The 25,256-nt window shown below is 39.9% G+C and overlaps 1 pseudogene; it reads left to right on the top strand.

Moving 5' to 3' along the window:
* Positions 1-5,913: 5,913 nt before the first annotated feature.
* Positions 5,914-25,256, top strand: part of LOC132526482 (protein artemis-like) — a 94,623-nt pseudogene continuing 75,280 nt past the window's right edge.

The following is a 25,256-nucleotide window of genomic DNA, read 5'->3' as shown; positions in this document are numbered from 1 at the left end:
AAACTTCGAGGCATTCTTATATGTAGAGAGTTACAGGGAAGAAAAAAGATGAAACAACAAAGGAGACAGAAGGAAGAGCCATTGAAGTAGGAGAAAAATCAGGAGTCTGACTTCACAAAAGCAAAGGAATAAACACGTTTCAAGGAGAGTGTGGTCGGTGGAGCCCAGTGTTGCTCAAAGATCATATGAGACGATAACTAAAAACTGACCTTGAATTCTGCAGCCCGTATCTGGTGGATGACTTTGACAAGGTCAGTTTCAGTGGAGTGGTGGAAACAGTAGGCAGATGGAAGTGGGCTGAAGCGTGATTGGGGGATTAACAGGAGTACATCTAGACAACTGGTTTGAAAAGTTTTACTACAGTTGCCTGAATTTCCCAATAGTAAGTATAAGAATGAGATTGGAGTGGAGAGGGGGTTTAGAACCCAAAATACATATGTTTGGTGGACAGGGAATTGTGGGGCAGTAGGTGGTAAAGAAGGGCATGGAGACAAGTCACTGCTAATTTTCTCACAGGTCGCTGACTATCTCATGATTCAAAATATCCATACAGGGCTTCCCTGGTGGCGCAGTGGGTGAGAGTCCGCCTGCCGATGCAGGGGACACGGGTTCGTGCCCCAGTCCAGGAAGATCCCACATGCCGCGGAGCAGCCAGGCCCGTGACCCATGGCTGCTGAGCCTGCGCGTCCAGAGCCTGTGCTCTGCAACGGGAGAGGCCACAACAGTGAGAGGCCCATGTACCACAAAAAAAAAAAAAAAATCCATACAGTCGTCATCCTCTAATGAAACTTGCTTTTCTAAGGCACCTTTATCTGAAAGGAATTTCTGATTTAATGCTGTTGATTTCCTCTTTGTTGTGATTTTCCTAGCAAATACATTATTAATTGTTATATTACATTGCCAATGCATAGTTGTTCCTTCAACGTTGTGGGGTAATAGGCTCATTGATAAATTGGGGAACCTAACTTAACATTCGTGTCTTTAGGAATATGTGTCCCAAGAGTCAAACAATGGAGTATTAGTGTACCTTGGCATTTCAATCTGTCAGTATATTGGAGGCAATCCATTTACAATTAGGTAATTATAGTGGCTTCCATTCTTCCCCTTGGCAATGTTATTTTGCAGTTCCTCTCATCCAGAGTCAGACTCTGTTTCCCCACCTTTTGAATCTGGACTGATCTTATATCTTATTTTTGGACAATAGAATGCAGTACAGACCATGTGTTAGTTCCGAGTTTAGACCCCAAGAAGCCTTGATCGCTTCTGTTCTTTCTCTCAGAACTTTGCCATTGCCATGAAAATAAACTTGGACTAGGCTGCTGGAGGATGAGCCACCATGTGCAAGCAGAGCTAAGTCATGCCAGCCAAGGCCATCCTAGACCATTCTGCCCACAGTCAGTACACCAGCTGACCCTAGGAGGAGGCCCAGTGGAGATCAGCCAGGTCTCATCCAGATCAGCAGAACTCATGAGGATTAATAAGTGGTTGTCGTTGAAGCCACCAAGTTTTGAGTTGGCTTGTTTACCAGCAATAACTAACTGATAGAGTCACGTCGCCTTGAACCTTCGGAGATGTTACTTAAGATGGAAGCTGAATGCACTATGATTAGATGCAGCAATACTCTTTCCAGTTACTTGGAGCTTCAATATAGCATATGCTAGAAATGCATTACTCTGAACATTGAGTTGTGGATGTTATTAGCTCATAAAGAAGTGATTATTTTTAGTGTATTCTGATGAAAAGCATTCATGGGAAAGGGCCAGGTTAATTTTACTTAGATTCTTTAACTCTGATTTTCTTCATGCCCATCCCATGACCGTCTCAAATCTTAATGTTACGGCAACATAATCACATTCTTTTGCTCATTAAGTAGAAGGATATGATTTCAATTTGGCGTCTTCTTTGAGAGCAGAAAATTGCTGAAATGATACTAATGAAATGCTCACTGACTTACATGCCCTTAAAAATATCTCAATTATTTGTGTCAGTCTCTTTTTTCTTTGACTTTTTTCCATAAGCATCTACTTGGCATATCTACACAGGGATGTCTTCCTGCAGAGGGGAAAGAAATGTTCACCAGTTCTAAAAATCTGCTGTCAGGATCCTGACATAGGTGAAGATCTTTTTCTCTCATCACTACATTATTTCCCTCAACAGACTGTAATTTCATCAATTTTCCATGCTTATGGTCATGAACGCTTGGCATTACCACATCTTAACGTTAACAAAAAAGAAATTTCATGGCTTCAGTTTTCATTTGAAGACAAAGAAGACATGAAGACCTCATTAGAAATATGGTGTGTCTCCTGCTCACACCTGCTTTCCTTTGCTTTTTCTTTCCTTCGTGTTGATGCCAATGGCAGACATTGCTCTCCACCTGCCCATCCCCTTGCCCAATCCCTGCTGGTAACAAGGAGATCAGAACCTTTTCAGAAGCCAGTTTTTGTGATACCTACACATGGTGGTGCTTATAGAGTCTGGACTCTTCTTTCCTTTCAGTATCAAAGAAATAGCCATTTATGGGGAAACTTAGGTAGCATTTATAACAGATTTATTTCCCTTTGTATTTCTTAGACTACTCGTGGTTTTGAAGTGAGATAAATGCATTTTTGTTTCAAAATTTGAAATTGTAAATTACGATAAAACCTACTAAATTTAGAAAGAACTCTATCATGTGGGGAAGTTCATTACTCCTTGAAGTTTTTTCTGAGTCTCCTACTTATTAGGTCTATGACTTTGGGCAGGTTATGTAACTTTTCTGTGCCTCAGTTTTCTCACATGTAAAATGATCGTACAGTCAGCCCTCAGTATCCACGGGGGATTGTTTATAGTACCCTCAAGGATACCCAAATCGGTGGATGCTCAAATCCCTTATATAAAATGGTATAGTATTTGCATATAACCTATGCACATCCTCCTGTATGCTTTAAATCATCTCTAGATTACTTATAATACCTAATAGAATGTAAGTAGTTGCCAGTGTGTGGCAAGTTCAAGGTTTGCTTTTTGGAACTTTGTGGAAATTTTTTTTTTCCTGAATAGTTTTTTTTTTAACATCTTTATTGGAGTATAATTGCTTTACAATGGTGTGTTAGTTTCTGCTTTATAACAAAGTGAATCAGTTATACATATACATATGTTCCCATATCTCTTCCCTCTTGCGTCTCCCTCCCTCCCACCCTCCCTATCCCACCCCTCCGGGTGGCCACAAAGCACAGAACTGATCTCCCTGTGCTATGTGGCTGCTTCCCACAAGCTAGCTATTTTACATTTGGTAGTGTATATATGTCCATGCCACTCTCTCACTTTGTCCCAGCTTACCCTTCCCCCTCCCCGTGTCCTCCACTCCATTCTCTACATCTGTGTCTTTACTGAATAGTTTTGATCCATGGTTGGTTGGATCTGTGGATGTGGGACCCACAGGTACGGAGGGCCAACTGTAGTAATACCTACTTCACAAGATTGTCATGAGGCTTAAGTTTGCTAACACCTGTGAAATGCATAGGTCAGTGCTTGGCACACGAAGCATTCAATAACTGTTCATTTAGTTGTTATTCTTAATTTTTTTAAAAAAATTATTTATACGTATTTTGTTTTTAAGATTATACTCTTCCTCATAAAAACTTTCTCATAATCTCTTGCATGAATTTGACGTTTACCAAGTTACAAAGGAGTTCTTATCTGGTTCGCAAAGCCCCACAGGTGTGGACAGAGCAGGGATAATCATACTTATTTTACAGATGAGGAAAAAATTAAAGAGAATAATCACATGGTCCAGCAATTCCACTTCTAGGTATATACCCAAAAAAATTGAAAGCGAGAACTCAAGCAGATATTTGTACAAAAATGTTCAAAGCAGCATTAGTCACAATAGCCAAAAGATGGAAGCAACCCAAATGCCCATGGATGCATGACTAGATTAAACAATGGGGTATTATTCAGCCTTAAAAAGGAGTGAAATTCTGATACGTGCTGTAACATGGATGAACTTTGAAGACATTATGCTAATGAAATGTCAGACACAAAAGACAGATATTGTATGATTCCACTTATATGAAGTACCTGAGATAGTCACATTCATAGAGACAGAAAGTAGCTTAGTGATTGCCAGGGGCTAGAGGGTGGGGAACGGGGAGTTATTGTCTAGGGGGTATAGAGTGTCAGTTTGGGATGATGAAAAAGTTCTGGAAAAAAAGAAAAAAAAAAGTTCTGGAGCTGGATAGTGGTGATGGTTGCACAACAGTGGGAATGCACTTAATGTCAATGAACTGTATACTTAAAATTGGTTAAAATGGTAAATGTCATGTTATGTATACTTTTCTACAATAAAAAAGTGAAGGTTTCTACACATGTCATAAGTATGATTAATAAAAATACTCGGAAAGAATAGATACCTTCCTATCTTGTCTTTTAACTGTATCATTTAGAGAGCAGAAGGCAGGTCTTTGAGGGCATTAAAGTTTTAAAATTTTATTTTATTTTAAAACTAATATGGACTAATTGAAAATTTGAGAAGTATAGGCAGGCATAAAATGAAAATAAAAGGGCCGTCCCCCTTTCCTCTGATGCTCTACAAAGTAACTTTTGACATGCTTTTTCTCTGTATCCATTCTGTGTGGGTATATGTAAGCAAACATATATTTGGGTGGGGAAGGGGAGAGAGACTACGTTTTAGAAAAATACGTGGGCTCAATGGTAGTATTCAGTAACTTTAATTTTTCACTTGATATCATATATTTAAATTCAGAAATAGATATCTACCCATGCATAATGTTCTATAACTTCAACCCTCTTGTCCTTCCCTTTCCCTTTTATTAAAAAAAACTTTGGGGCTTCCCTGGTGGCGCAGTGGTTGAGAGTCCGCCTGCCGATGCAGGGGACACGGGTTCGTGCCCCGGTCCGGGAAGATCCCGCGTGCCGCGGAGCGGCTGGGCCCATGAGCCATGGCCGCTGAGCCTGCGCATCCGGAGCCTGTGCTCCGCAACGGGAGGGGCCACAGCAGTGAGAGGCCCGCGTACCGCAAAAAAAAAAAAAAAAACTTTGAGTTATAATTTAGGTAAAATACACCTATTTAAAATGTGCAGTTTATGGCGTTTTGACAAATATATGTAACACCCTGCTAGTCAAGGCGTAGAACATTTTTATCACCTCAAATTCCCTCACAGGTATTCTCTCAAGAATATATCCTTTTGTGAAATGACAGTCAAATATTTTGGCAATTTTAAATTTATTTTATTCTTATTTTTGGCTGTGTTGGGTCTTCACTGGTGTGTGCAAGCTTTCTCTAGTTGTGGCGAGCGGGGGCTACTCTTTGTTGCGGTGCGCAGGGTTCTCATTGCAGTGGCTTCTCTGGCTGTGGAGCACGGGCTCTAGCCTGCGGGCTTGAGTAGTCGTGGCTCGCGGGCTCTAGAGTGCAGGCTCAGTAGTTGTGGCACATGGGCTTAGTTGCTCTGCGGCATGTGGGATCTTCCTGGACCAGGGCTCGAACCCGTGTCCCCTGCATTGGCAGGCGGATTCTTAACCACTGCACCACCAGGGAAGCCCGGCAATTTTAAAAATGGGTTGCTGTCTTCTTACTGAGTTGCAAGTGTTCTTTGTATTTATTCTGGAAATAAGTCTTTTGTGAAGTGTATGTATTGCGAGTATTTTTGACCTCTCTCTTAACAGTGTTTCTTGAAAATCAAAGTTTTTAATTTTGATAAAATTCAATTAGTCAATACTTTTCTCTCTTTTTTTTTTTTTTTTTTTTTTTTACTTTTCTCTTATTGCTAGTGCTTTTCTATCATGTTTAAGAAATCTTTGGGCAGATTCCCAGATGTGGTGGTGCAGTCAGTGGTGGCTTGGGCTTCCACACCCGGCTGGGTGGCCAGTTCACTGTGGTTGGCTGGTGGTGTGAGCTCCTTCAAGGGGCAAATGGCCGAGTATCCAACAATCTCCATTGACTTCTTGGACAGGGAGAACCTGAGGGCCCACACCTTCTTCCTGTCCCGCTGCCATAAGGATCACATGAAAGGATTAAGAGGCCCTACTTTGAAAAGAAGGTTGGAGTACAGATGAGGAAACCCGAAGAATCAGAGAGGTTAAATTAGTTTCCCAAGGTCACACAGCCAGTAGATGGCAGGACCAGGATTTCCACCAGCTTGAAGGTTTACTTATACTGTTCGCTGTTACTAAAGAGTTGTCAACTAGTTGTTGTTAACTAAAGATTTTGGGAGAAACGAATTATATTAACTGAAATTGAAACTCCTACCCAGATATCTTCAGTCAATGAAGGATCAAGAGAGAAGGGAGAGATTGTTGTGACTCTCTTACCAGCTGGTCATTGCCCAGGATCAATTACGTTTTTATTTTAGGGCAATAACAGAACTGTCTTGTACATGGGAGACTTCAGACTCGCAAAAGGAGAAGCTGCTAGAAGCTTGCATTCTGGGGGCAGACTGCAAGACATCTTAGAGTGTGTACTTATATACTACTTTCTGCAGTCCAGAAGATTATTAAATTCCTAGTTGGGTGGAGTGTCTGAGTGGAATATCCGAGCTGGTTTGAAGCTGGATCGTTCAGAGTCTGTAGCATGATGTGTGGCTGAACTGCAAAGCAGCTAATGGGTAGGAGTATTAATCAGCCTTAGTGAGGAGTTAGGAGTCCAGGTTCTTGTGGATAAACGAGACATTTAGAAACATACCTGACATTCTTCATCATCTCATAACAGACGGTAGCACTCAGATCCACACATGTCAGCATCCAAAAGCAGAAGGATATTTTCAGTGGAATAAGTTACCCTGCAGAATTAGTTCCAAAAATAGAATTCCACTTCACACAGTCGGCATGAAGCCATCCACTATGTGGTTTGGAGAAAGAACCAGAAAAAACAATGTCATTGTGAGGATTGGAGAGAGTTTGTACAGAGCTCACTTTTTTTTTTTTTAACTCCTCCTACAGTGAGATTAAAGATATGTTGAACCACATCTGTCCTGTGAATGTTACCGAACTCAGGTCCGGTTGCTCACCACTTGAAAGTCAGTACCCGAGAGGCAGTTGTTGGTAGAAAGGAAAATTGCTTTTAATCAGAATGCCAGCAATCTGGGGAAAAGGTGAACTCATGTCCCCCCAAAAAACCAACTCCAAAGATTTTGCTCAGCCATGAAAATTTTTAAAGGGGAAGTAATCTCAGTTAATCGTTGAGATGGGGGATCAAACTCGTAGCCATCTCCCACTGTGTGCAGGCTTGTCGACACCTTGTGATCTTTCTTTAGATGCTATCTTGTTCACATGGTTTGTGAGATTACTGAAGGGGAAGCTACTAGGAAAAAGACCTGGTCTTCAGTTAATTACTTATTCTTCATCTCAACTTTTTTGATCTAAGGAAAGAACCAACAGGTTAGGCAAGGTATTGTGTGATCAAAAGATTTGAAAGGTGTATTTGGGCCGGAGATGAGCAGATCTTGGGGGTGCCTGGTTTAAAAGTTAGTTACAGGGCTTCCCTGGTGGCGCAGTGGGTGAGAGTCCGCCTGCCAATGCAGGGGACACGGGTTCGTGCCCCGGTCCGGGAAAATCCCACATGCCGCGGAGCGGCTGGGCCCGTGAGCCATGGCCGCTGAGCCTGCGCGTCCGGAGCCTGTGCTCTGCCACGGGAGAGGCCACAACAGTGAGAGGCCCACATACCGCAAAAAAAAAAAAAAAAAAAAAGTTAGTTACAATTTTCTCTTCTTGGACCCCTAGGTGCACCCTTTCTCATTTCTTAGATTAAAATGAGAGATCTCTTGGAGCTCCTACTGTCTGCACCAGTGCCTAATTCTGGATTTTTGCATGCCTCTGGGTCCAGGCTGGAGATACTGGTGGAAAAAAAAATCCCAATAATTCACTGCTGAATTGGTCTTGCTTTGAGTTTTATTCTTTTTCTTTCCTTTCCTTTCTTTCTTTCTTTCTTTTTTTCTTTCTTTCATTCTTTCTTTCTCTTTCTCTCTCTCTCTCTCCCTCCCTCCCTCCTTCTCTCTCTCACCCACCCTTCCTTCTTCCTCCCTCCCTCTCTCTCTTTCTTTCTCTCTCTTGCCTGCCCTTCCTTCTCCCTCCCTCCCTCTCTTTCTTTCTTTCTTTTCCTTCCTTCCTTCCTTCCTTCCTTCCTTCCTTCCTTCCTTCCTTCCTTCCTTTCTTCCTTTCTTTCTCCTTCTTCTTCCTCTTCTTCTTTTTCCAATCAGCCTGCTATGATTTCCTTTTCAGAGTCCTCAGATGCTGCCCCATGCATGGTTTACAATGTTTTTAGTTGTATAGTGTGGCAGAGACAAGGTGCACTATAAAAAAAAAAAAAAAAGAAGAAAAACGTTAGTTACAGTGTAGCTTTGCTAAAGTGACCGGCAAAGGGGCTTCCTGCTGAGGGCGGTTTCCTGCAAAGAGCTGCTCACATGCAGCTCAAATGCAATTCCAGAAGGCACAACTATGGATAAAGTTAAAGAAATCTTCAAGCCTTCATGCTGGTCGTCCCCAAAGTATGGAGCCAAAGTATAAACCACTTGGAAAATTGAAGAGAGCTAGAACAATCCATCTAGACTCAGGAGGAAGACAGTGATCTCTTTGATGATCCTCTCCCTGTACTTTTAAGGCACAAGGTTCCAAACCAGCAAACTCTTCACCCTGAGGTATTTCCCATGGTGACTGCAATATCACAAAACCAGCCTGACAAACTGAGAAAGGCACAGGATGCCTCCAAGCGGAAAGTACACCAGCCTCTCTTTGGGCAAACGTTACAGATCATGAAGAATCCATCAGTGAAAGTGAAGAATTAGAAATCACAGCTTCATCTTAAGGGTTTTCATTTAGATTGCTTTGAATTATATAGATCAATTTATGGAAAATAGACATTTTAGTAATATTGAATCTTCCAATCCATGAACATTTGGGTCTTCTTTAATTTCTACCAGTACTATTTTTTTGTTTGTTTTTACTATACTGTTCCTAACCATATTTTGTTAAACTTATCACTAGGTATTTCATATTTTTTGATGCCTTTATATGTGATATTAATAATACAAAGTCATTTTTTCTTTCAGCATTGAAAAAATGCCATTCCATTATTGTTTGGCTTGAGAAATCAGTGATAATCCTTATCTTCATTCTACTATATGTGTTGTCTTTTCTTTCCTTTCCGACTGCTTTTAAGATAGTCCCTTTATGATTGGTTTTCAGCAATTTAATTAAGATGTGCCTTGATGTGTGTTTTTAAGTTTATTCTTCTTGGAATTCATTGTGATTTATGGATCTGTAGATTGACGTTTTTCATTAAATCTGGAAAATTTCTGGCCATAATTCATCAGATTTTATCCTCTCCAAACACTCCTTTCCTTTCTGGGAACCCAATTACCACTTGATGTTTTTCCACAGTTCATTGAGGCACTGTTATATTTCTAAGCCTATTTTCTCTGTTGCTTTAGTTTAGATAACTTATGATGCCATGCTAAATTCACTAATATTTTCTTCTGCAATATCTAATCTTCTGTTAAGTCCATCCAGTGAATTTTTCATTTTAGAAATTGTATTTTTAAGATCTAGAGGTTCCCTTTATTTCATTTTTATAGTTTCCATCTGTCTCCTCATTGTATTTGTTTTTATAAATCTGTGAACATATTTATAATAAGTTTTTCAAGTCTTTTTTTAAAACTTTATTTCTCTTATTTTTGGTCTATTCTAATGATTTATTTTTCCACAGGTCATATTTTCCTGACTTTTCATAGGCTAGTAATTTTTAAGTTATATTCCGGACATTGTAGGTTCTAAATCTTTGAGAGTCTGGATTTTCTGATCTCCCATTAAAGCATGCTGAATTTTGTTGGGCAGTTAATTTTCTGGAAGATCAGATTTATTCTGTAAAGACTTTTGAGGGACTTTCCTGGTGGCGCAGTGATTAAGAATCTGCCTGCCAAGGCAGGGGACACGGGTTCAATCCCTGGTCTGGGAAGATGCCACAGAGCAACTAAGCCCATGTGCCACAACTACTGAGCCTGCGCTCTAGAGCCCGCGAGCCACGACTACTGAAGCCCGCAGGCCTCGAGCCCGTGCTCCGCAGCCAGAGAAGCCACCGCAATGAGAAGCCCACGCACCGCAACGAAGAGTAGCCCCCGCTCGCCACAACCAGAGAAAACCCGCGCGCAGCAACGAAGACCAAACGCAGCCAAAAATAAATAAATATATATTTTTTTAAAAAACTCAAGTCATCTTGAATCCTAAAAACTCAGGACTTCCCACCTCATAACTTATATCTTACTGCCACCAGAGGGCGCTATGCAGGGAAGATGAGCTAGGTTTTTATTCAGCAGCAAAAACCCTTCTAGGATTTTTGTGTTAACACTTACAGGAAATCTTGAGGCTTTCCTCACACTTAGAAGTATGCCTTCTACAGAAGAGATGCTTGATAAATATTTGCTGATGATAAGTAGGAAGAGGCCAGGTGAAGAAGTGGAGGAGAAATCCAGAGAGCTGGGTTCTGGGTGCTTACCCCTCTACCAAGAGGCTGTGAGATCTGAAGCACAGCCACACAGCCTGATGGGGCTTTGTAACTCTTTCTGTAAAATGAGAATAATGGGGTTATTGGGGGAAATAAAATAATCTATTTAAAAGGATCTTGAAAAATATAAAATGCTATACAAATATGACAGGTAAAGAAATGTCCCTATGAAAACAAACCTGCAAAATGTTCTACTCACCGGTACATTATCCTCTTCAGTAAATGATTGCCCAAGCCCTAACACGATGCACTTATTGCCAAGGGCCTCTAAATGTGTGTGTCTGCTTCCCCTTCCTGATGTTGATGCAGAAACAATTTTTATCCTGGTTAGCACATGCCTGAACACAGGGGCTGCTCATGAGGTAGTTGTATGTCATGCTTGGGCCTGAGGTGTATCCATATTCCTGCTGTGATAGGCAACTACATACACCGTTGGCGTGTTTTTTTTTTAATCCATTCAGTCCCTGGCATTCAACACACACCAGAGATCTCTCTGGAAAAACTGCGGAAGCTGGTCTAACACCCACTGGGTCTTCCACGGTTCCTTGAAAAATTACATGTTCCTCAGTGACACCTCTCATTGCTTTTCCAAATTAGCAAGAATTGACAGTCTTGAAATTTAGAGACACATAACTCATAAATATGCATTCAGTACTCTGGCCCAAGAACACAAATCTCTACATTTTTGCTGTCCTGAAATATATTCTGCTGAGATTATGTTTCCTTCTTCCTCTTCTAGGCTGCCCCACACAGATTAACCTTCTCCAGTACCCTTACATCAGACCGTTCTTGGAATCCAGAAGCTCCAATGTTTTCCCACTTTCCATAGAAATCAATCAGATTGCTCCAGATCCCATGATGCCCACGCTGCTCCTGTGTCGGTCGACTGCACTGCCAGTCAACCTGAAGTTGTCTCTGGCTTCTGCACATACTCCAGGCTTTCCTGTCTCTGCTTGTGCCCTCCCACCCCCACCTGCATAGGGCCGAGTCCTGCCCATTCCTCCTGGCAGAATTTAAATGCCAGCCCTTTTTTGGAGTAATTTCTTCCACCTCTCAATACTTTCTACTTGGTACTCTAGGGAGCTATGACTCTCTTCTTCTTGTGTCCGATTTATCTTTGTATTCCCACAATATCAGCACATGATAGACCCCGTATAAATATTTGCTAGGCAACATAGATGAATGGAATTTAATCTAAAGGGTCTTTAGGGAGTATCCCATTAGAATACGTATCTATCCAAAATTAAAGGTTGTCTTTTCTTTAGAAGTAGTTATTTGTAGCCATTTCTATTGTCTTAGTTCCCCAGCTGACCCCTTCCTGAGGTCTGTGCCTGTTTTTGCTAAGTTTTTACTTTTCTCCATATTAAATTTACAGTTTATATCAAGCTCACTTGTTTAAGTTTTTTATTTCTGTTCCCACTGTTCTCATGTCCCTTTACAATGTATGCAATTACATGAGCTGCCTTTGAGAGCAAGATTAGATTTTAAATCTTGTGATTAACCTTTCACATTACGAGATTGCCAGCTCCAAGTTTCTCGCACACTTCTCTTGTTTTGCTCTAGACTAATTTCTCTATTTCATCTCTTTTGTTTTGTGTTACTTTGTAACTCGATTCTTGGCTGCATAGACCCAGCTTGGGAGAATTTCTTGCCTCCCTAGGTTTTATAGAATGACTCTTATGCATAAAATCAAACAAATCTATAAATGTTGGAAAACAGCCTATCTAAATCTGCCCGGTAAGAGTTCCAGGTGGCTACCAGAGTTGCAAAGTTCTCGCTATTCTGGTATTTTGAACACAAGATCTTCAAAGAAGACGTTTTGAAAATTTACTGGAAATACAAATTGCATGTATTTACACATGGAAAATTTTCCTAAATAGAAAACTACTTAGCTTTAAATTGGAACATTAGATTGGAAATCTTTTCAAATTCATTAACTGCTGAGATTTTGGTCTACATTTGTTGAATTCTTATTTTTATCCAATTTGTTTTAATTAAAAAAGGAAAAACCCTTTTGAGCTTAGAAGACCACTTTAACTTTTATAGGGCAGTAGAAAAGTATTTTGCCAGTGACCCAACAAAAATGATAAAGGTGTGTATTTTCAAAAGTACTTACAATACATCCCTTCAGGAAATAACTAATTTACAAGTAAACAAGATATTTGATGTTTTAAGATCTTTCTCTTAAGATCATTGCAGTAACTTCCAAGAATACTTCATTTCCTGGCAGTTTGAATACAACTAACAGGAATAAACAATCAGTATTTAGACCTACAAAAGAGATTCATTTATAGTAATTGGTTATAGACAACATCCTAGGCATGAAATTAATTCCAGCCTGATCTGAAAACCCTGATAGTGTTAAAATGGATGTTTAATGTGTTATTAGTTAATGATATTTCTTCTGAGGACCTTATCAAGTTGCACACAGCAAAGCTGTTGTCATTATTTTTTACTCTCCCAAAGTGACACTTTAATGAAATGTGTCAGCACACCAGTGTTAGGATACGTTTCATTAATGCCCAGCACTTTTGTTCTATGCTTTACATTTGGAAACAGATTTAAGTATTAAGTGCCTCTAATGTCTGCAGCCAGGGAATCCTTTCCGAATTTGTAACAGTGACCAGAACAGACTGCATTACACTCTCCAAATGGTGTGGTTTTGCATTTGAATGTCTGAATTATCCCGGTTTCTTAGAGACGACCAAAACGCCAACATCTTAAATCCTCAAAATACTGTCCGCTTCATTGAATGCTAGTGATCTAAGCATATGTGTAATTATTCTGTAATTCTCCCCAAAATGTGATTCCTTGGAAATGCATACTAGGTTTCTCCCATTGTAAATGCAATGACTATTTCTTTGTGGCCACTTCTTTAAATACGGTAACAAGCAAGTCTGTGTGTCTGTGTGAACTGCCTTGATAATGATGATTTCTTCCCAAGCTCTCCTTGGGACACCCATCGGGGAAAATACGCCCTGCATTTGTGTAAGAGAGAGACGCTGATCACAAAAAGACCATTTAAGATGGTATACATTACAACTAGAGGATTTCTTGCCAGAAACAGGCCTAATGTCACTCACAATAGCCTTAGAAATAGTCTCAGATAGTAAGTTAGACTTTGCACATGTTACCAGGGCCAGCTGTGGTAATCCATGGCTGCATATAGATTTTAGAGAAGAATAGAATCCCATGCTCCTTTCAAAAAACTTTGGTTGTGGTCAACCATGGAAAATTAAAACATACACTTTAAAAACTGACAGCTGGAAAGAAAAGTGGTGGTGGAGGGGGGGCAGGATGAAGTAGAAGGGATGGTTAGGGTATATCTTAACTTCGGTTTTTATTTTAAAGTTTTGCACTTCCTTTGGGAAAACCCATCGGTGGCACCTTTCCCTGGAAACCAGCTTAGTGGGCAGTTATTCCAAGCTGTGAGATCCGGTGTGTGGAAGGCCTTTGCAAATGGTTAATGTCTCCTTCAGATGTGGCTGGGCTGTTCTTATTACAGCCCCTCATTAATTCCAGTGTGAGTCGTTTAATTTGGCCTTTTGGTTTAGCAGAGTGCAGTGGGTTTGTGGGTGTTTACTGGTAAATACAAACGACCATGGAATGGGGGGGCCGGAGGGGAAGGAAAGTCAACTTGCAGGATCATAGTTACTCTGTGGATAATTTGATAATCACTCCACAGCAGGTGCTTGCATTGAGTCATTCCTCCTCTTGGCATAATTTTGCAAATAGCTTGGCTTATACAGCCTGTGCCATTCCCGCAGCACCATTTCTAATGGTAGCTTTCAAAATGATTTCAGCATCATGTGAGCTGGGGCATTAGTTTCCTACTAGTCCATCTCAGTTATTTGTTTATTCTTGGCAATAAAATTTTTAGAAATTTTAAATCTGGGAGAAAACACTGGGAGACGGTAGGAAAATCAGTCCTATTGATCATTTAAAGGAATTTTAAAGTTTGAATTAAGGGAAAACCGTTTTAATCTTTTCAAAAATACGCAAGTAACAAGTGAAGAAGTGAAAACGTTGGCAACTTTTGTACTTGAGAGGAAGATAGCAGCTGGGGGTGGAAGGGAGTCAGGCAGTGGCAGGGAGGGGTTGGGAAACAGCTCCCATAGTGAAGCCTGTCCTCTGTACTTGCCAGGCCCCCATGAGAGATGCCACGGCTGGCTGTGTTTCCATTAGCATTAGAAAAGACCAATTTTATGTTGCAAAGTAAATTTTAGAAATTTAAAGGAAATGACGGAAATAAGAACTCAGGACGCACTATGTTGCTAGGAGATGTGGATCTCTTCCCAAGGAAAGAATGATGTGCGTAAAATCAGCAAAAGATTTCTGAATTCTTCATCCTGTTTATATTTATTTTTTAAGTACTGTACTGTATCATTTATCTGGGTGTTATTTATTTGCCAGCCTTATGAGAAAACAAACTTAAGAAGGCTTCTGAGCAATAAAAGTATGTGTCCCTAAGTCTGCTCACTAACTTTATGACTAAGAGAGCCCCTCCATACTCACTCAGAGCCTAATTACTCGTATGTTACAAATACTTCTAACACACATGGATATCCGCTTCTCCAGCCATAAAAGATTAGGAGCAGCATAGCAGATGGGGAACAAACGAGGAGAGGATCTCGGACATACTGGAAGCAGCAAGAAATAATGGCTGACAGCTTGATTGTGAAGGGGAGACAGAAAATCCATATAAAGCAAACATAGCACTATGAAAGCTTAGCGGTCTGGAGCCATTCAGGGTTTTACAGTTTACCAATCCCAGAAGGTCTCACTGTGTCATGGCATAGAATAAAAACTGATGCTCATAATCATGACTTTGAGTCATCAAGAAAAGATTGTGTTGTTAAATGCGCCTGTCTTTTTTTTTTTTAATCTGAGGCCTATAGCCAGTGTTTATGAGGCACTTAACTTTATAGAAAAAGGAACTCAGTAACTGTCACCTTTATGTATAGCCCCAGAGTCATGTTTCAATCTTGCCCACGTGCAGGCATTCATTTTCCCATATATTGCTGTCATGAATGTGAATGCACCTGCCTTTAAAAAGGCATATGTAGAATAATTTCCACTGGAATTGGCTAATATTGATATTAAGATGCAAGTCTTTGTGCTTAAAAAGCTGACCTTTAGTACTTTGGAAATTACTATTTATGTGGAGACGATTTCTCTCTCCACAATGCCAGATAATTAGTACATAAAAATTCCTCATGCTTTGAGTTTTGGCATAGCTAAATGTTCTTAACTCAGATTGAATTTTATAATTCTTTCTCTAGTGACACAGCTGGTATAGTGAGAAAAAAAACACTAAAATGAGAATCAGAAGATTTTCTTGGTCCCTGCTCTACCTCTGAGATGCCAGGCATTATGGGGAAGTTAGTTACTCTCTGGTGCTCAGTTTTCTTACCTATTCAGTGGGGTTCTCAGACCCCATCCAGTCTGACAAACTATGATTTTCTTGAAATGGTAGCTCAGTAAGTGATAGGTGATTGGTTCTCTGTGCTTGACGCAGGGCTGAACCACAGAGGCTGCCTTCCATCCTGTGGGGATTAGAGGGACTAACCTCAAACTTTACGCTCACCAGCATCCTGTTAAGGTATTTTAAAATGACTCTAAAAGGACTTAGAGCCCAAAATGTTAATAACCTTTATATCTCAGTGGTGAGAACACAGAAGATTTTTCTTTTCTTTTCTTATGCTTTTTTCATACTTCCAACATTTCTAAAACAAATGTGTATTCTTTTTATAAGGAAAAAAAGCAGTAGAAGCTATTTTAAAATTATAGACACAAAAGAGAAAAACTTGGGGCCTTCTAAATGCTTAGAGAAGTTCGGTCTTAAAGGCAGAGCACGTTTGAAATAGAAGGTGGATAATGTTACATCCCCAGAAGTAGGAAATCCACTCGGCAACAATTATGTCTGCCACATCCAGGACTCTCAAAATGGGTGGTAATGTTTCAGACTTGAGGAATAAAAGGAGCATCCAGCAAACCAGGGGAATATGGCATTAAAAGAAAAATCCCCAAATAAACAACTACTTATAATCCTGGGCTCCCAGCTGCCTTTTGTCTTCTAGATGATTATCATGGCAAAATATCTTCCTTGCCAGGGACAGTCTCATTGTGATTTGTCAGATGCTAACTGATAAGAGAGGAGCATTTTTCTAGACTCTGAATCTCTGGCTACTTTCCCCAGGATCATCTCCTTGGATAATTGTTAGAAAATTTGCAGCCTACCCAAAACCTGTCTAAAAATACTGGAGAAATAGAGAAGGATCCAGGAGGCTGATGAAGCTCTGAATGTTTAATGTCCCAGGAAACTGGCTGCCTGGACGCTGCCAGCAACCAGGGAACCAGTCGACTGCAGCTCAGGAAAATGGGCCTGGCCCGGACAGCCCCAACTTGGCAACAGCTTGTGGGGAGTAAATCCTCTCACTGAAGGTTTTGCTTAATCTGAATACATTCAATTTCAAAATCTGCCCTTGATCTAAGCCCCTTAAGCTTCTGGGGGAGGACTAAGGACCTTCAGGGTCAATGCCAATAACAAAAGCTAGGAAAAATCCACCTTTCCTCATATCTCATTGCTGCATTCTATAAGCTGTTAACTCACTGCAGAAAATGTTTCCTTTCAATGAAGTTGTCTTTAGAGAACCTCATCCCTTCAGTTTAAAGATGACATTCAGTGCTTCCTTTTTCACATGTTCAGTAGAAGGAACACCAGACAAAATGTTAGGAGGCCTGGGTTATAACCTGAATGTGCCCCCACCAGCAGTGGGATTGTGGCAGAGCAACTGCTCTGAACTTATGTTACCAGTACAGTGAGTTGGTGGGGCCAGATATATTTTTCTCCTAACTGTGGTCTTTGTAACACTTGTCCTTATAGGTGCTTTCCCAGGGGCGGGATGATTGTAATCAAATAAGCTTGGTGAACACTGAAGATCACATCCCTCCTTGGAGATTCACAATGTCCATCAGCATATTAAAGGCTCTGAGAAGTCCTGTAGTAGAGAAACTTTTACAAATGTTTTCAATCCAGTATTTCCCAAACTTCTTTACCAAACCAAGAAGCCCCTTTTGTCTGGTAATTCCTATTTTGAAACCAGAGTCCCATTCCGACAATGTAATAGATGGTCCTGTGTCTGATCTACGTTTTAGCAGTTACATGAGTGTATATGTAGAGGGCATGATCAAGATCAAGGCATGATATCTTTTACATTGCTGGGGGCTTAAGGTTGGGAGATATAATTTATTCATTGGTTTAGGGAATTAAGATCCAAAACGACTCAGCAGTTGCGTTAGTTTCCTGTGGCTGCTGAAGCAAACCACTGCAAATTTAGTGGCTTAAAACAACAGAAATGTGTTTTCTCACAGATATTGTATTGGTGTTGTATAGCCATCTGTACAAATGCAATATGGTGTAGAGTTATTACCCAAGTTCCTATATGTAATGGAAGACCCTGTGTCCCAGGCCATAAAAGCAGTGTTATGTAGTAGTGAATAGAGATGAATTCAATTAGATCAAGATATGAGTGCAGACCTATCACTTACTATCTACATCACCCTAAGAAGTTATTTAATCTTCAAAGCCTCAGTTTTCTCATCTCTAAAATGGAGATAATAATAGTACCCATCCCAGAGAGTTGTTGTGAGGATTAAATGAGATGACGCCTGTAAAGAGCTTAGCACGTTGCCTGGCTAGTAGTAAATGCTTAATTCCTTCTGGCTGTTATGGTAATGCTTATAATTGTAGGGTGGGAATGTATTCTGGGAGACCCCCAAAGGAGTAGAGATCTGGACCCATGGCATATGAGGAGGACTGTCCCTGGGGGACACGAGATCTGCCTTCAGTTATGCAAATATGTTCTCGTTATTTTTCAAGGGATAGAAATCCAACTTCAACTCAGTTTAAAAAAAGGAAATTAGTAGTTTAACACCCCTAACTTAAAAATTTAGGGAAATACTAGCTTTGGGCCTCACTGGATACAGGTATTTAAACAGTGTCCCTAGGGGAATTCCCTGGTGGTCCCAGTGGTTAGGATTCCACGCTTTCACTGCCGAGGGTGTGGGTTCAATCCCTGGTCGGGGAACTTGCCTGCAAGCCACGTAGCAGTGGCCAAAAAAAATAATAATAAACACTGTTCTTAGGATTTAGCTTTTTCTCTTCAGTGCTCTATCTGTTCTGCCTTTCCTCTGTGTCAGTTCCATTCTTAGGTAGGCTTTCCTCTCATAGTGGAAAGATAGTTGCCAAGGACACCAGGCTTTCCCTTAACTTCTCAGCAGTTCAACCAGTTTCCAAAATATCCTGGAATTGATTTTCAAGGTTGTCAGGTATCCTGTAGCAGAGACAGGTTTTCTGACATGGGCAATCCAGGGTTGAACTCTAAATGGCCAGGCTTAGGTCACATGTCTCTCCCTGAACCAACCCCTGTGACCAAGGATTTGAAATGCTGTGATTGACCAGCCTGGGTCCCCCGTTTGTCCCTGAGGCCCCCTGGCTTAATAGTGAGGGGAGTGGGGTTTCCTAAGCATACTCAGGGAGCTTTCCCAGAAGGTGTGGGAATGATTGAAAGACAAAGCCGTAAGTATCCCCTGCGGCTGTCCTGGGGACCTGGTGGCAAATCGTGAGGAGACTCTTTCCTCTGCCTGGCTGATTACTCATCTGTTGTTCTGGCTGGCTCATTGCCCCCTAGGCAGAGTCTAGGTGGAGAGGGGCTGAAATTCATCCGGATACCACCCTTAACGTTCCCTGGGACTGCCCTGCTCCTATGGCCAATGGACCCTAGAGCTTCTGAGCACATAATGTATTATCCACCCTGGGACAATTGTGAGGGTGAAAGGGGATGCTGTGAATAATTGTGCTAGGACAACAGACATAAGCCAGGGCTGTCCCAGGAACTCTAGGACATGTAATTATCCTATTGCGAGCCGACCCAATGCAATTCCGCCCAGTTCTACCAGTAGTGACAGAGCCCTTACTGTGCTTGCTCTGGGGCAACAGGTGAAAAGATATCAGTTTGGGATGTTTGCTGCAGTTTTAGCAGCTCTGTCTTCTCTTTCCTTCCCCAACTCATCAAACCATGTTTGCTGGCAGAGGTGTACTTGTCTGTCATGCTCCTCAGCGGGAGAATGAAGGACCTCTGTGTTGACCCTTTGAGAGACGTAATAAATATAAAGCCTACTCTTTCATTCTGGAATATCAGACTGTGGCTCAGGCTAAGGAATTCAAAGTATGAGTGAGTAGATGGGTTTGGTGAGCTTGAGACAGAGCCCCTCCCTGGCCTTTAAGGCCATACCCCAGTTTTCCCAACACCATTTATTGAAGAGACTGTCCTTCCCCCATTGAGTATTCTTGGTGCCCTTGTCAAATGTTAGTTGACCATTTATGCGTGGGTTTATTTCTGGGCTCTCTATTCTGTTCCATGGTCTTTGTGTCTGTTTTTGTGCTAGTCCCATTACTGGTTGATTACTTTAGCTTTGTAATATAGTTTGAAATTAGGAAGTATGATGCCTCTAGCTTTGTTCTTCTTTCTCAAGATCGCTTTGACTATTTGGGATCTTCTGTGGTTCCATATGGATTTCAGGATTTTTTTTTCCAATTCTGTGAAAAATGCCATTGGAATTTTGACAGGGGTTGCAGTGAATTTGTAGGTCACTCTGGGTAGTATGGACATTTTAACAATGCTAATTCTTCTAATCCATGAATACAGGATCTTTCCATTTATTTGTGTCTTCTTCAGTTTCTTTCATCAAAGTCTTAGAGTTTTCAGTGTACAGATCTTTTACCTCCTTGGTTAAATTAATTCCTAAATATTTTATTTTTTTGATGTAATTGTAAGTGGGATTTTTAAAAATTTCTTTTTTGGTTTGTTTGTTCTTAGTATATAGAAACACAACTAATTTTTATATGTTCATTTTGTATCCTGCAACTTTACTGAGTTCATTTATCTGTTCTAACAAATTTTTAGTGAGTCTTTAGGGATTTCTATATGTAAGATCATGTCAAACAAAGATAATTTAACTGCTTCCTTTCCAATTTGGATGGCTTTTATTTCTTTTTCTTGCCTAATTGCTCTAGCTAGAACTTCCAGTATTATGGTTTTTTTTCTTTTTTTTAATGTAGTTGACATACAATACTATGTTAGTTTCAAGTGTACAACATGGTGATTCAACATTTAAATACATTACAAAATTCCAGTGCTATGCTGAATGAAAGTGAAACAGTGGTTACCTTGTCTTGTTCCTGATCTTAGAAGAAAAGCTAAAAAAAAGAAAAAAGAAAAGAAGAGCTTTCAGCTTTTCACTGTTGATTATGATGTTAGCTGTGAATTTGTCATATATGGCCTTTATTATGTTGAGGAACATTCCTTCTATACCTAATTTGTTGAGAGTTTTCATCATGGAAAGGTGTTGAATTTTTCAAATGCTTTTTCTGCATCAATTGAGATGATCACATGATTTTTATCCTTTATTCTGCTAATGTGATGTATCACATTTGTTGATTTGCATATGTTGAATCATCCTTGCATCCTAACACTCCATAAACAAAAGAATGAAATTGGACCCTCATCTTACACCACACACAAAAATTAACTTGAAATGGATTAAAGACTTAAACTAAAATGTATTAACCTGAAACCATAAAACTACTAGAACAAAACAAAGAAAAAGCTCCTTGAAATCAGTCTTGGCAATGATGTTTTTGGGTATGACACCAAAAGCCTAGGCAACAAAAGCAAAAATAAACAGAACTACAGAAGCAATCAACAAAATGAAAAGGCTATGTACAGAATGGAAGAATATATTTGCAAAGCATATATGTGATAAGGAGTTAACATACAAAATATATAAGGAACTCATACGACTCAATAGCAAAAAGCAAACAGCTCAATTAAAAAATGGGCAAAGGGCCTAAATAGACATTTCTTCAAAGAAGATATGCAAATACCCAACAAGTATGTGAAAAGGTGCTCAATATCACTAATTATTAGGGAAATGCTAATCAAAACCATAAACCTTGCACCTGTTAGGATGACTATTATCAAAAAGACAAAAGATAAGAAGTACTGGTGAGGTTGTGGAGAAAGATACTATACCATGCTCATTCCTACCTTAGTACCTTTGCTCCTGCAATTTTCCCTGATTGGCCCACTCTGCCCTCAGATCTTCCTGGGGAAGACTGTTCCTCTGGATCAACCAGATTTCACCACACATGTCATCTCCAAAGATCTCTGTCCTAACCACTCAATTTAAATATCTGCCTCACTTCATATCTCACACTGTTGACATTCTTTGTTGTGTGGGACTGTCCTTATGCATTGTAGGATGTTTAGCTGCATTCCTGACTTCTACCCACTAGATGCCAGTGACATGCCATCCCCCACTCCCAACCCAAATATCTCCAGACATTGCCAGATGGCCCCTGGGGGCAAAATGGTCCCCGCTGAGAACCACTGGTGTGTTTCTCTCATGATCTGGGGGCACCAGTAACTCCTGATTCAATTCCTTGCTGGCTTCACTATGATTTCCCTCACCATTTACATTCCTCTTGTTAAAGCTCATGCTCTGTTTGACTCTTTGCTCACACGGGGCTATCTCTCAGCTTCTCGTTATTCTAGATTCCTCATTGAGGAGGAATCATTTCCAGGAACGGGAAGGAGAAGTGGTTGGGAAACCAATGGCCATTATCTGGAAGCGTGAATAATGGGCTGATGAATACGCTTTTCTGTGGGCCATTCTCTGCAGGGCACAAACTGGCTACAGGATAGAGAGGCAGATCCAGCTTACAGATGTGAAATATTGGGTTGGGATGGTGCTTTTTATATTTTAAATAGTATGCCATTAGGTGAAACATGTACTCTCCAGTTTAGCATGGCATCACCACGTCAGTGCATCAGTGTCTTATATCTGTCCGGTTCACACATCTATATGGCCTGCCTGGCCACTGTAAGCAGTTGAAGTTCATGACCAATCATGCTTTAGACATAAAGTACTCATCTAAATGGAATATTCTAACTCTAACCTATTCACAAATAGAGAATGGTGCCGTTGAAAGTGGAAGATGGGATAGCTCTGTAGACAGTTTTATTTGTATTTCTACTGTGGGGTCCAACATCATAGACTCTGACTATATTTATTTTCTCCCTTAGGTAGAGAATTTTGGACTCTAGATGGAAAGTGTTCTTTTCTTCTTCACATTGACACCTGCCTATTTGCATTTGGAGTTGTACTCCTGAGTTTAGGGGACCAAGTGGGAGTAGCTAGAAGAATCCTGGTGCCCTCATGATTTTGGTGACCTTGTGCTATTTGAAGACTCTTCAGATTCTTTCTCGGGTATTTCACCTCCTAAGAATGGATTGCTGATGCATTTAATTTTATCTTTTTTTTTTTTTTTTGACAAATATGGGGCTCACCAGTTTGGGGCCTAATTTGACAAGAGCATTCCAGTAAATAAAACCTAAACTAAAACACTTTCTATTTCCTGATGAGAAGGTATAGCATGTGCAAACTCTAATCATATTAAAGTATTTCTGCCAACTGCTTATTACCGCAACAGTAATTCTTGTGGGATTTAATAAACAGCTTATCTGTTACATCCTCAGAGAAACTTCCTCTCTTAACTTCTATGGCAGCTCATTTGTACTGTTCTAAGGATCCTTTTGTCATTACTGCCTTGCTTTGTATAAGGAACAATTTTTCCTTCTAGACTGTAGGGTCCTAGAAGCCTATGATCATTCTTCACACCTTCATGTCTCCACCATGTCCAGCAGAGGGAAAAGATACACAGGAGATTCTCCAAATGTTTTGTTGGCTGAATGAATATGTGATTTGAAATTTGGGAAGGGAGTGCTGCAATTAAAAAAAAAAAACATTTTAAAAAGAAAATTTGCAAAACACAGAGATAAATAGAAAACAGACATTATCTATACCCCTATTGTTGACAGTCACTGTAAATACTTCAGTGTCTTTTTTCTTTACTATATATTTAGATAATATATTTTGCCATAAAATTGCAATTATACTTAAATGCAAGTTTGCGTCGTGCTTTATTTTTACTCCTTACTACGTAGTTTGAGCATTTCCTAAGTCATTAAATATTTTTCCAGCACACCATTTTCAATGGCTGTGTAGCATTTCAATGATGGCTAGATAATGATTTACTCATGGACATTGGATTGGTTTTAATATGGGCTATTGCAGATATGCTTTGATGAACGTCTTTATGCAAAAATAGGATATATAATTTGATATGTTCTTAGAAGTCAAATTATGGCACCAAAAATTTAAGAGCTTTTGGTACACGTGTTTCCAGCTCCCTTCCATTTCTCTCCATAGGTGTCCCAAAACAAATTTATTAGATGGTACTTTACTCACAATAGTGATGCAGAGGATGACCAACTTCTGAGCAGCAGCAGCAGTAGTAATAAATGTAATAAAGATAATAATAATGACACCTGTATACCAAGTTACAGTTTAGAAAGTGCTTATCTCTCACTTATCTTCTTTTGTACTTAAGACTTGTTTTCTTTTGTACTCAGATATTATTTCTTACAGATGAAAAAAACGAAAACTTGAGGAGATTAAATGGTTTGTTCAAAATCACATAACTCATTGGAAGTCTTATATGTTCTTTCAACCATGCCAACAGGGTTAGAGACAAAAATGAAGAGGAGATGCGGATATGGAAGGACAAACACAACAAATGTAACGAAAAGAACCTTTGAAGTTTGGATATAACCTCAAGAAAGAGAGTGGCAACATTTTGTGAATAGATCAATGAAAAAAATCTTCTGGAGCTAGGGCTGAAATTTTAAATTCTAGGAACATTTCACAAAGGGTAGTCCCTTAAGCTCCTGAACCTCAGAAATACTTTCCTAAAATACTCTGATAAATTTGTACCTTTGTGGCCCCCTAATTGTGTCTGGTTGGAGATAACGTTCTAGGCTGGAGGCGATTTTATCAGGAGAAAAGGATGTCTAGAACTTGTTTTAGGTGCTCAGACACTGTCAGAGCTAGAAGGGACTTTAGAAACCATTTTCTCTGATTCCCTCGTATAAACTAAGTCTCAGGAGAAGTAACTCACTCAAGGTCACACAGAGATTCAATGTCAGGATTGAGGCCAGACCTGAGAAATACAGTGTAAATCTGGACAGAGTACAGAGAAGGAATCAGGTTAAAATAAAGCAAAGCATTTTTTTTAAAGTTCTGGACCAAAGGAGTTCTTAATTCATTTAGTATGAGCATTTCTATTGTGTTACATCCAAATGCAGTTTCAATTTACACATAATGCAAGGAAACACCCTTGTAAATCACTCAAATAAGCTTTCCTGTTTATTTTATTATACTTGTTTTTTTTACCTTTAGCTAAGTAACTTATTTATTAGGATTGTATAAGTCATACAAATAAGAAATCAGAATCATGCATTACCAGGCATCTTAGTAAAGTATAAGTAAATCAGACCAGTTGTTTCTGAACCTGGTTGATTCTCAAAATCGCTTGGAGGACTTTTTGAATGTACACATTCCCAGAGCCCCACCCCAGGGATTCCGATTTAGTAGATCTGATGAACTTGACTACTTCCTCCTAAACTTGCTTAAAAAAAAAAAAAAAAAAAAAAGATTTTCAACTGTAACTGAATCCTTGAAAATAAGATCATGAATTCTCAGGAATTCTTACCATATAACACAGAATGCTTTTTTGGAAATGTCAAAGTCAAGTGACCATTCCTGCTTAAAAATTAATTGGGGGAGGTAAACCACT

Source organism: Lagenorhynchus albirostris, chromosome 9, assembly GCF_949774975.1.
Source record: "Lagenorhynchus albirostris chromosome 9, mLagAlb1.1, whole genome shotgun sequence".
NCBI lineage: Eukaryota > Metazoa > Chordata > Mammalia > Artiodactyla > Delphinidae > Lagenorhynchus > Lagenorhynchus albirostris.
The sequence above is the reverse complement of the archived record's forward strand: the minus strand, read 5'-3'. Positions and strand labels throughout refer to the sequence as shown.